Source organism: Ambystoma mexicanum, chromosome 4q (assembly GCF_040938575.1).
Source record: "Ambystoma mexicanum isolate Mex_15411 chromosome 4q, UKY_AmexF1_1, whole genome shotgun sequence".
Lineage (NCBI taxonomy): Eukaryota > Metazoa > Chordata > Amphibia > Caudata > Ambystomatidae > Ambystoma > Ambystoma mexicanum.
Genome location: NC_090928.1, coordinates 791,478,344 through 791,490,097, shown reverse-complemented (window position 1 = coordinate 791,490,097; position 11,754 = coordinate 791,478,344). Strand labels below are relative to the sequence as shown.

The following is an 11,754-nucleotide window of genomic DNA, read 5'->3' as shown; positions in this document are numbered from 1 at the left end:
TCCCTTTGTGGATATTTCTTTTTTCAATATTTTAAGTGTTACACTTTACCTTGAAACCCCACTGAAAGTGTTAGACTGTATCTTCAAATTAAGAGTTGACCTTGACTATTTGGACATTGCCTCATCGAGGTGAGCCAGATAAAACTTGCAGGAAATGCACTATCCTGACTATGGGTCAGTGACTCTCATCCCCTTGAACACAGTTTAATACCTAGTTATATCCTACATCCCAACTCTCGATACTTCAGCCAATTTGACAGTGTCCGCTGCAAACCAGACAGACGGTAGATCCAGAAGAGACTAGTGTGATATCTTCCCAGAACCGTTGAGGGTCTGATGCCTGAGCAGATAAAGAATCACCATGTGATTACCCTATGGAAGTGGTCATGAAAACATTTGTATCCAAAATATAATAGGACATAGACCTTTTCTTAGATTAGGAAGAAAATGTAGATGTGGTGCTAGAGAAAACGTGAGGCACCAAATCTACATCAGTTGTCTGCAACCCTTGGCATGGCAAATGTTTTGAACTACAAATCCTATCAACACTAACAAGCGTAGCAATTGTGATGGATCATGGGAATTGTAGTGCAAAAGATCTGGAGAAACACACATCGCAGAACCCTCACTACATTGTGTCACTGTGGAGCATGCCCTCAGATTGTATGATAATATAGAACCTCACGCAGAAACGTATGATTAAAAAAATTACCCTCAAGATAATGAAAACAAGCATGAGGGATCCAATGTTGGTGGAGACTCAGAACTGGGCTTATCAGGCAGCTTCAGTGTATTCACTGAAAATGAAAATGAGGATAAGTCATCCCTGATGAGAGAGTTGGAAATTCACTCAAAGAAAGCCTCTGACTAACTGATTACCCTGTGTTAACTGCTGCTGCAGGAGACAGGCACGTATGAACATGGCAACTAGGCACAAAGTACCCCCCTCGCCCTTCAGGGAAAGCTCAGATTTTAACTCACCATGTCTGATGCTATTAGTGTATTTGGTTGTACATGACGTTGACTAAGTCACTCTCCTCGTTTGCACATTACACGTCCATATTTCCCCATGGTCATTTTCGTCTATAATTTTTAAATGGGTATTCCCACAATTCCCGTAATTCACCCATGCTCCACCACTTCATCTTCAGCTTTCCTACATGTCCAGAGCTCTTTTAGGTAGATCCGGTGACACAAAGTAGAGCATTTAATTTCCTTACATGTCTTAGAGCCATGCCAGTTGACTAATGTTGCGTACGCATGTGCTTGTGGGTTATAGAACAAAAGGGATCTTCTTGCCCCAGTCAACTCACATCTGTAGTGCCCTTCTCACTGTCCCAGTGGTGCATGATATATATGTTTCCAACTCCTTGTTTGATATATGCGTGATTAGGGTTTTGAGGGATTGAAGGCACATAGGCTTTAAAGGAACACAGCTACAGGAAAGATTTAGCGTTAATTAGAATTAACGTTTAGAATTAACGTTTGAATAAATAAAACTCCACTGAAGTGGTGAAGGCAGTCATCTGGCTGGTTACCTTCTGAAGGATTGCAGAGCTATCTCAAGTAGAACAAGGGAAGCAGCAATCGCTGGATTTTGTTGTGCAAGCAAAACTGGGATTGCTAGCTCCAGCTGACTTAGAGCTCTGTCTGTACATGGCATCCGTGGCTGCTGGCACTTATCTTTTTTTTGTCCAGGGTCTCAAGTGCATCTAAAGATTTATAGATTTGATTAAACGGGCCAGACTGACCTGCTCCCGAGAAATAAAACTTTTATATGGTGAATTACATGTCATTACCCATCACATTGTTCAGTGTGGCATGTCCTCCCCAAATCTATTTTCTTTTTTCTTAAGCGGAGCCCTACAGCATAATTTACGTCTGCAATTAATCACATTTTTAGTGGTATCCCTGCTTTACTTTGCCTAGAAAGCTTCCCCTATGCTTAATATGTCTACCTTCACTTTGCCAGGCATTTACTTCTTCATGCCTTTACTTTGTCTGCCTCTTCACATTGTCGCAGTGGCAATACAGATGGTTAAGGTTAGCTAAATGTTAGGGTTGGGTTCAAAAGGTAGCGGGGGGTAGATTATGGCGTAAAAAAGGGGTGTACAAGGCGTCTTCCCCTGTAATGACAAAGTAAATACTGGGGAAGTGACAAACAGAAGTAGAGGTATGGAGAAGTAAATGTGCCTAAGAGAATGCAGTGTAAGTAAAGACATACATCCGTATTTAGTGTATTGATCAGAACAATCTATGATTGAGGGGAGATTGCCAATGCGGGCTGCGGGTGCAGCTTAAGACCCAAGGAACAGTTGCTTGCATGGGGTGTACTGTCAAAGAAATTACTTTAAAGAGGATAGTGTGCACCGCACACCTTACTGTATTGAAGGTAAACTCAATGTTTGGGAAAGTTATAGGTCTAAGGATCCATAGTGTAAAGTTTTAAGGGCAGGGGACAATGAAACAGTCTTGGCATTTGGATCGTCCTGGCATTTTGGATAGACGCAAAGCAAGAAGGGAAAGTTCCCACAATGGAGGAACTCATGTCCCCTGCACACTATCTACAGTTGGGGAGAGCCAAGTATTCAAGAAGAAACTATCAACAAGTTCAATCGAGGTTGACTTAAATAGAGATAATTAAAGGAAAAACAATGTCATTACATATCAAGTTAATTGTGCATGAAGAATCATATCTCAATATAGGTTACAGTTACACATCATACATTTGAAGCCCTGATGAAGAGCATTCTTGCTTGAAACACATTGGGCATCTGATTAAAAGAACAACATGTGGAAACCACAGTACCTTGTGTACAAAACCCTTTTTCTTAACATATATTGAGATATGATTCATCATGCACCATTACCTTGATATGTAATGAAATTGCTTTCCCTTATAACTATCTCTATTTAAATCAACCTCGATTGAACGGTATCAGGTAATAAAATTGCGGCAAAAATGCTGTGGTTTGACCCGGTAAAGGTGTACCCCATTAAACCATTTAAGAGGAGCGGGGTAGCAGGGGTGTCCCCCGTATCTTTTACATGATTGTGGCGGCAAAACCACAGCATTTTTGATGCAATAATTGTATGCACAGCCATTTTTGGCATGATTTTAAGACATGGAACCGATTGAACTTGTTGATTCTTTCTTCTTGAATACTTGGCTGTCTTCAGCCATAGATAGTGTGCAGGAGACGAGAGTTCCCCCTTTGTGGGAAATGTTCATTCTTGCTAAGGAAATTACTTTAGTCAGTAACCTTTAGCATGCTAAGAGGCATCAATGGCCTGTCGATGTTTCTGTCACCAATACACGCCAAGAGGGCTATCCATGTACCCTGAGAAATTATCAGTATCACCTCTCCCCGATGAGGTTATCACATGCTAAGAAAAGATAATGTTACAATACGATGGTAGGTTACAGCCTCAGTCTTTACTCCTCAACATGTCCTGGAGTATTCACTGGACATCTGAGAGTACTGAAAAAGCAAGGGAGTGGTGGCCACATAGATGCAGATCCACATATCCTGCATTTAGTCAAACCTGGTGCTTTGATAAGAATCAATTAAAGAGATGTAAACTATCGCCAGGGCGATCCGGCAAGCGCATGACTTACAACCGAAGTAAATAAGTAATGTTTCATGAGCCAGGCAATGGTAAGCGAACAGAGGAACAGCCAAGGGAACAGAGATAGGTATTTGCAGTGAGATGTAAGGGTGTGTACACTGGAGATGAAACAGATGGGATGAAGAGATGGCGGGAAAGTGTGGGTAGTCGTAGCAGAAGAATCGTGTGTGCCAATTAGAATTCATGGCGGTTGGTATGTTTTTTGATGTCACAGTGTTGGAAGTGCCAGTGGTGGGGGCAAGGAGGCAAAAGAAGGGAAGCCAGAGCGAGCACAGAGCGGTGCAGGAACAGGCAACTTGAGGTGGGTGCAGCAAAAGAGGGTACATGATAGGGAGTGGCAGGAGATGAGGGAAGCACTGCAGTGGCAATCATTCTACAAAATGGACTCAAGAGCGTTGCACCATGCATGGTGTAGTAGGTGCTCTGACAAGGAGCTGAGCAGTCAGTCCAGTCATATAAGGTGATAATTCAGGGTCAATGTTGATTTCACAGTCCCTCCTATCTCAGTGAGTGTTGCCCCACATAAAAAGATGCCAATAATTACAATTCTATATCACTTTCTGAAAGATTGGAATCTTTCAAACGTTAACCACAATCCCCTGCTAAGTTTAAAACACCCTCTTATGAGCATCAATGTTCCCTGTAGATAAGCAGATAAGCAGCCTCCAGCAATAAAACACCTCATTTCAGCACACACATGTTTTCAGAGGGACACGAGTTTCATTTGCATTTACCCATAATCCTCACAAAATATTTTAACATTCACAATGCTTATTCTCAAAATCCCTTTATGCAGCAGCTGAATAAACCACATTTATTAGCCATTTTCAATCCTAAACTTCAGCTCATTCCATATGCCGGTTCAGCACATAGAAGAGACATCTGGCCACTATGCACATCCTGGAACCATCATTCAGCACAGCACCTCAGACAGGGAATATCATTTAAATGGCTGCTCACACTGGACATCTGCTCAGCTGTTTACAAATGCACATTTCTCTAGTATCCCCAAATAAGAGCATACTCCTGTTGAGCTTGAAATTTAAAAATGCCATTCCACAATAAGAAAACATGTCCAGGATGGCTGTACAATATATTCCAGCCTAGACACTGTTCTGCTTAGTTTATGCTTAGTTCAAAATGGCGCAGATGCATTGCATTCTGGGAGTGCTCGCAGCCATGTTGGATATTTACTTCACTCCGCAGTGAAAGGCTGCACACATTTTGCTGAAGTGTTAGATTCACAGTGCTGAGACAAACATGCTTTTTCAAACTTGGTATGCAGTCAAGGCCATTTCTGCTGCGAAAAGCTAACGTTGTTATGACTTGCTACTGTTCTCCGTGGAGCATGATTTTAGAGCAGGGAGGCCCTGCATTCCTTGGGGGGGAGCTCTCGAATTGACCCAGCTGGCAACCGACGGCTGTCCCTCAACTGCGCAGATGCAATTCCAGAAGGTTCGAGAATTAACTCCTTTTTTTGGAGTGCCTATGTAGGCGGAAACCTGGAGGGGTCAGGTGAGACTTCAGCCAGAGAAGGACGCTCTGTCTGGCCTTCCTGTGAGCTGTGGCACTCTCGTCCTGGCTGTCCTCGGGGTCTTCCAGCCGCAAATGGGCGAGATGACGAATGATAATACGCTCACGGTGATGTATTCTTTCTTTGACTTCTTTACTTTTTCTGTGATCTATGTCCATGTTAGTTTTATGAGTCATTTTTATGTACTTGTAATCTTTGAATAAATAGCTGTAAAGAGCTGATTATCTTCTAAATCGTGCGTGGCTGTGAGTTATTGTGTCTGTCTGTTTTTGGGTTGAAGTATTTGCTGTATAATTGCATTGGCGATTTATGGTAGTTCCGTGCACTTATTAGAGAAGAGCAATACAGACACGTAAAAACACTGGTTTCCTTGCAAATACAGTGAAAATTTGGACTTTCCAGGCCCTTTGATATAAAAGTGGTTTAGTGTTTTCCCTTTGCACCCAGGTAAGTGCACCCACACATGTGAGGTACCGTTTTTGTCGGGACACCTGTGGGAACGTGGAAAGGTAGGACATGTGTTGTTGCTGAGGTGTTTCCGAGGTTTCCTGGCGGTAAATGTCAGATCTCTTTTGAGTCCCACTGGTGTCTCCATTTCAGAACTGCATGGATTCCCTGTTTTCCTTGGGGGCTGTTTCACCCCAGCCCCAAATAGGTGGATTGGCCACAAGACCAAATACAATACAAATGTGGCTTTCCCTGGCCCTTTGGTTTACCTGTGGTATATCGGTTTCCCTTTGTGCCTAGGTAAGGGCACCCACACATGTGAGGAACCGTTTTCATCCGGACACCAGTGGGAACGTGGGAAGGTAGGAAATGTGTTGTTGCCCTAATGTTTTGGTGGTTTCCTGGTGGCAAATATGTCAGAATTGTTTATTTTTCCCTACATTTTGGAATTTGCCAGGCCTTGTGGGTAATAAACTGTCATGTGATTCATGCAAGTGAGACCTCGTTGGATTCCCACGGGTGTCTTCTTTTCTGAAATGCATGTCATTCTCTGATTTCCTTGGTGACTGTGACACCCCAGGCCCAAATCTGTGGGTTGTCCACAAGGCCAAATAGAGTAAAAAGGTGTCCTTCCCAGGCCTTTTGATGTACTAGCGTTTTAGCATTTTCCCTTTGTGCCTTAAAAATTGCACCCACACACGTGAGGTACTGTTTTTGTCGGGACACCTGTGGGAACATGGGAAGGCAGGACATATGTTGGTGCCTGGCTATTTCGGGGGTTACCTGGTGGTAAATGTCTCAAAATTGTGTTTTTCCCCCTACATTTTGGACTTTGCTAGGCCTTGTGGGTAATACATTCTAAAGCGATTCACACAGTCAGACCTATTTCCATTCCCACTGGTGCATTCTTTTCAGAAATGAATGGGGTTCCCTGTTTTCCTTGGTGGCTGCAACACCCCAGGCCCAAATCTGTGGGTTGTGCACAAGAGCAAATACAGTAAAAATGTGTTCTTCCCACTGCCTTTGGTGCACCCATGATTTAACCTTTTCCCTTTGCGCCCAGGTCAGTGCACCCATACTTGTGAGGTACCGTTTTTGGCAGGACATTTGTGGGAATGTTAAAAGATAGGACATGTGTTGTTGCCCACATGTTTCAGTTGTATCCTGGTGGCAAATATCTCAAAATTGTGTTTTTTTCCCCTACATTTTGGAATTTGCAGTGCCTTGTAGGTAATAAATTGTCATGCGATTCACACAAGTGAGATCTCGTTTGACTCCCACAGGTGTTTTCTTTTCAGAAATGCATAGGGTTCCCTGTGTTCCTTGGTGGTTGCGACACTCAAGGCCCAAATCCGTGGGTTGTCCACAAGACTAAAAACAGTACAAATGAGTTTTTGTTAGGTCATTTGGTGTACCAGTGGTTTAGCATTTTTCCCTTTTCACCCAGGTCAGTGCACCCACACATGTGAGGTACCATTTTCATTGATTGGGACACATGTGGGAACGTGGAAAGGTAGGGCAACATGTGTTGTTGCCCGGGCGGTTTGGTGGTTTTCTGGTAGCAACTGTCTCATAGTTGTGTTTTTTTCCATACATTTTGGACTTTGCTGGGCCTTGTGGTTAATAAGTTCTAGGGCGATTCACGGAAGTCAGACCTCTTTGGATTCCCATGGTTGTCTTCTTTTCAGAAAGGCATGGCGTTCACTGTTTTCCTTGGTGGCTGCAACACCCCAGGCCCAAATTTGTGGGTTGTCTACAGGTCCAAATAGAGTAGAAATGTGGTCTTCCAAGGGGCTTCGGTGTACTAGTGGTTTAGCCTTTTCTGTTTGCGCCCAGGTAAGTGCACCCACACATGTGAGGTACCGTTTTTATTGGGAAACCTATGGGAATGTTGGAAGGTAGGACATGTGTTGGTTCCCATGTGTTTCGGTGGTTTCCGGGTGGCAAATGTCTCACAATTGTGTTTTGTTTCTACATTTAGGACTTTGCTGAGCCTTGTGGGAAATAAATTGCCCCACGATTCAAGCAAATATGAGACCTCGTTGAATTCCCACATGTGTCTTCTTTTGAGAAACACATAGGATTCCCTGTTTTCTTTGGTTGCTGCAACACCCATGGCCCAAATCTGTTGGTTGTCCACAAAGCCAAATACAGTAAAAATGTGATCTTCCCAGGTCATTTGGTGTCCCAGTGGTTAACCCTTTTTGCTTTGCGCCCAGGTCACTGCACCCACACATGTGAGATACCGTTTTCATTGGGACAACTGTGTGAACCTGGTAGGACATGAGGACATGAGTTGTTGCCTGGGTGTTTCTGAGGTTTCTTGGTGGTAAATGTCTCAAAATTGTGTTTTCCCCCCTACTTCCTGGACTTTGTTGGGACTTGTGGGTAACAAATTCTAGGGTTATTCATGAAAGTCAGATCTCTTTGGATTCCCACTTGTGTCTTCATTTCAGAACTGAATGGGTTCTCTGCTTTCCTTCGGGGGCTGTGACACCACAGGCCCAAATCTCTGGATTGCCCACAAGACCAAAGACAGTAGAGATGTGGTCTTCCCAGGCCCTTTTGTGTACCAGTAGTATTGTGTTTTCCCTTTGTGCCCAGGTAAGTGAACCCACACATGTGAGGTACCTTTTTTGTCTGGACACCTGTGGTAAAGTGGGAAGGTAGGACATGTGTTGGTGCCCACGTGTTTAGGTGGTTTCCTAGTGGCAAATATGTCAGAATTTTGGAATTTGCCAGGCCTTGTAGTTAATAAATTATCATGCGATTCACGCAAGTGAGACCTCGTTTCATTCCCACGTGTGTCTTCTTTTCAGAAATGCATGGTGTTCCCTGTTTGCCTTGGTGTTTGCGGCACCCCAGGCCCAAATCCATGCGTTTTCCAGAGCCAAATACAGTAAAAATGTGGTTTTCCCAGGTTCTTTGGTAAACTAGTGGTTTAGCCTTTACCATTTTCCCCCAGGTCAGTGCACCCATACTTGTGAGGTACCGTTTTTGTTGGGACACTTGCGGGAATGTTAAAGGATAGGACATGTGTTGTTGCCCACGTGTTTCAGTTGTTTCCTGGTGGCAAATATCTCAAAATTGTGTTTGTTCACTACATTTTGGCTTTGCTAGGCCTTGTGGGTAATAAATTGTCACGCGATTCACGCCATTGAGACCTCGTTTGATCCCCACAGGTGTCTTCTTTTCAGAAATTCATGGGGTTCCCTGTGTTGCTTGGTGGCTGCGATACTCCAGGCCCAAATACGTGGGTTGTCCACAATGCCAAATACAGTAAAGATTTGGTTTTCCCAGGTCCTTTGGTGTACCAGTCATTTAGCCTTTTCGCTTTGTGCCCAGTGCAGTGCACCCACACATTTAAGGTACTGTTTTCATCAGGACACCTATAGGAATGTGGGAAGGTAGGAGATTTGTTGTTGTACAGCGGGTGTTTTGGTGGTTTACTGTTGGCAGAATATCTCAAAATAGTTTTTTTTCCATACATTTTGGACTTTGCTGGGCCTTTTTGGTAATACATTCTAGGGCAATTCACGCAAGTCGTCAGACCTCTATGCATTCCCATGGGTGTCTTCTTTTCAGAAATGCAAGGGGTTCCCTGTTTTCATTGGTGGTGGCTGCGATACCCTAGAACCAAATCTGTCGACAAAGCCAAACCCAGTCTTCCCAAGGGCCTTTGATGTACCTATGGTTTAGCCTTTTCCCTTTGTGCCAGTTCAGTGCACCCACACATGTGAATTACCATTTTCATCAGGACACCTATGGGAATGTAGAACATTTGTTGTTTTCTCCTGGTTGTGATAACATTTTCATACATTTCCTACTGCGGCTTGTTACCCAACCCTTTCATTTCCCAAATGAGGCCTACATTTAGTTGCTGCATTGGGCACTGTGCGCTTTTGTAATTTGCGCATTTCAGATATCCTTCAAAAGTTCTGCCTGTGCTCTTATAAAAAAGGTATGCATGCAACTCTTATATATAGCCAGTAAGATAGCTCAGTGGGTTCAGCGCTCGCTGCTGTGATCTGAGCATGATCTGCAGGTCGTAGGTTCGAATCCTGGCAAGGCCAACTCAGCCTTTCATCCTTCCGAGGTTAATAAACTAGTATCAATTTTGGTTGGGTGATATTGTATGTAAATATGTGCTTTGTAAAGTGCTTTGGATTAAGGAGCTTTATAAATTAACACATCATTATCAATTCTTCACCACATTCATTTTCAAATGCTAAGTACATCTGTTTAGACCATCAACATAAACATCCTGTGTACCATGACTCTGTTTTTGGCTCGTGGTATTGCTTGTTTTGTGAAACATTACGAAAAATGTGTGATTTCCTAACTAGAGTTGGGGGAATGTAGTGGTGCATTGCTTTTCTCAATATTCACAGAAGCCATTACCTTACAAGTGCAAACATGTCCGACACATACTCTTTTTATCTGTCACTTTTCCAATTTGCACCCAAACTATGAAAATTTCAGGTACATAGTTGTTGACTGACCTGCACAAATGACCCCTTCCTGAACTTGGAATTCTGTCTACTTTTCAGGAATGTGTGCGTTTCTGTGTTCCCATTGAGCTTGCCTACCCTCCACTTCCATTCCGTGCAAGCATGTCCTATTTAAAAAAAGGGAGAAATCACACACCTATCACAAAACTGATGGTAACTTTATGAATTTATTTTTGTTGTTGTTTCCACTCAACCTGTTCTTGAAAGCTTCTAAAATGGTGAATTCAGAAATATAAACCTTTTGTTCCGAGCTCTTACAAGAAATGTACGAAAAAACACAACATTTGGTAATTTTGTTTATTATTTCACACCCCCTTACAGCAAACAAAAATCCTTATGACGGCCTAGATGTGGGAAGAAAAGGATGCAAATGTGGCCGGGACATCACTTGTAACAAAGCAGTTACAAGGGATTGAATGCTGACATATCAAAATGTCCATAACAGGTCTCAGCATTGGGAGGCAAAACTCTCAGCAGTTAAGGAGTTACATTTGCGATGTGAGGGAAAGAGGAAAAATTAGGTGAGCAAAAGAGAGGCAAGGGTGATGGTGGTGGGGAAATAAGTAGTAATTAGAGAACATGTTACCTGATTGTGAGATGGCACAAGAATAATGGTGAATGGATAAAAGAGAAGTAGGGATATGTGAAAGGTTCAACGAGAGGATGACACGTAGAAAAGTGGGGTCACTAATTAAAGGGATGTGAGACAGGGGAAAGGAAAGACTTTACCCATTTGCAGAAAGAGTGGGAGAAATACTGACGGCAGAAGGGGAACGGAAAACTACAAAAAGGACGGCAGAACATGGGGAGGCGGATTTAAAAAAAAGAAAACTGGTGAAAGAGAGGGAAAATGCGCGCTTGAAGCGAGTGTTTCCGAACCCCTGTGAGAGGAACACTCGGATAACATCTTTAGTCGTTAGAGGGAGGTATTGGCACAGTGGGCGCATGTGATCTGCCATTATCTCTTCACCCCATACCCAGTTGCTTTATCTCCACTTCCCTAAAATATATAATATAAAGCGATGCATGTCAAGCAAGGCCAGGCCGTGCGACACAGATCTGAGAGCAGGCTTCGATAGCAGGTGAGTGAGCGGTGTATTATCAGCCACTGGGGCGGTCTGGCCCCTCCTGCAACGGTCCCAACATGTACCCAGGTCATCAGGTGTGGATGGAGAGATGTGATGCATTTAAAACGGGGTTCAGATAATAAAGGAGATAGTGAGGAAATGATGAAGTGGGAAGATGTAAAGAAGAAGTGACATTTGTTTCTAAAAGTGGTTGGTGGGAGTTTAAGTTGCAATGTCATGAGAGATGAATGCAAGCTACAAGAATCCGAGCAGAGGGAAGTGGTTTCTGATTGTGCAGGAGAAAAAATGTGATTGGGGACTGGGCGATTAATATTTTGGTGGGGCAGGTTTGGAGTTGAGGATAATTGAGTGTAGGATGAGGGTGATGAGAAACTGAGCATGAGAGTGGTGCAGGGGCAGGACTGTGTTGATGAGTTTGTCAACTGACAGCTTTTGTTATTTATTAGAGACATCTCAGCAAAGAGAAAGAGCACTCATCCAAAGCTTATGTAAGAGAACCACACAGATATGCAGGCCGAGAGAGGGCACAATCAAATACATTCTC

At 43.3% G+C, this 11,754-nt stretch overlaps 1 protein-coding gene across 3 annotated transcripts in view; it reads left to right on the top strand.

Moving 5' to 3' along the window:
* The first annotated feature begins 11,098 nt into the window (after positions 1-11,098).
* Positions 11,099-11,754, top strand: part of LOC138467995 (proteoglycan 3-like) — a 46,253-nt gene continuing 45,597 nt past the window's right edge. Inside the window, exon 1 of one of the 3 annotated variants that reach the window (XM_069608353.1) lies at positions 11,099-11,204. The gene's annotated coding sequence lies outside the window, so the exon portion shown is untranslated. The remainder of the gene's footprint in view (positions 11,205-11,754) is intronic. The other 2 variants (XM_069608354.1, XM_069608352.1) reach the window with 2 other exon arrangements.